Source organism: Piliocolobus tephrosceles, chromosome 11, assembly GCF_002776525.5.
Source record: "Piliocolobus tephrosceles isolate RC106 chromosome 11, ASM277652v3, whole genome shotgun sequence".
Lineage (NCBI taxonomy): Eukaryota > Metazoa > Chordata > Mammalia > Primates > Cercopithecidae > Piliocolobus > Piliocolobus tephrosceles.
Window position 1 is genome coordinate 58,092,086 of NC_045444.1, and position 1,273 is coordinate 58,093,358.

A 1,273-nucleotide genomic window follows, 5' to 3' on the forward strand; every position below is an offset into this window, starting at 1 on the left:
CAACTTTAATTAGCACAGCAATGTTTCTAGCAAGGACAAGATTGGGGATAGAGTCACAGATTAACAGCATCTCAAATATAGAGCCAAATGGAGTCTCTTAAACTTACTTCTATCTATAATAACACAGCAACAGGCTAACCTATTTTTTCCCTACAGGTTCTGTATCCATAGATACAGAAGGCTGATTCAACCTGTTTTCAATTCTTTTGGTGATGTTTTAAATCATTAAGATAGAGAACACATGACTGACTCTGCCTACCCCAGGTCCTCAATGCCATCACCATTCTGAGTTTGCCATTCATCACTACTAATTGGATACATCTCCAACCTTGAATAGCCCAGTCCACTCTCATCTGGGAAACCTGGAGGAGAGGAGTCTTAGATGGCACTTTTACATCTGCATACATAGTTCTCAAGATTTTCTTTTCTTTTTTGAGACGGAGTTTTGCCCTTGTTGCCCAGGCTGGAGTGCAATGGTGCAATCTTAGCTCACTGCAGCCTCCTCCCACTGGGTTCAAGTGATTCTCCTGCCTCAACCTCCCGGGTAGCTGGGATTACAGGTGCACATCACCATGCCAGGCTAATTTTTGTATTTTTAGTAGAGACAGGGTTTTGCCATGTTGGCCAGGCTGGTCTGGAACTCCTGGCCTCAGGTGATCTGCCCACCTCAGTCTCCCAAAGTGCTGGGATTACAGCCATGAGCCAGTGCGCTTGGTCCCCAAGATTAATTTTCATTTTTAGTCAATTAACACATTTCTTTTGAGCATTTATTCTATGAAAATCAGTGTCCTAGATCACTTGGAGGCTATAAAGAGATCTAAGTCATGATCCTTATTTGCTGGTGCTTGCTGACCAGTGATAAAAATAATATCTACATGCAAAGAACTCTAAAACAAGATACTTCACAAGCATCCTCTGCCAAATGCAAATTCTGGCTGGGGTGACAAAGAAGGTTTTATTTAGGAGGTATCTACTGAAATGAACCTCAGTTATTAATAGGGGAGTTGTAGGGAGAAGGCATATTTCATGGAATGGCTGTAGGAAATTCAATGTGTATGTGAGTTTGGCTGGAGCAAGGATAAATGTAGGATAGGAATGGGTGAGAAGATTGAGGTAAAGGATTGTAAAGGATTGGGAGTTTGTACTTTATCCTGAACCAGAATAGAACCTGATGTGAGGTAATATGGTTTGGTTGTGTCCCCACCCCAATCTCCACTTGAATTGTATCTCCCAGAATTCCCATGTGTTGTGGGAGGGACCCAAGGGGAGGTAA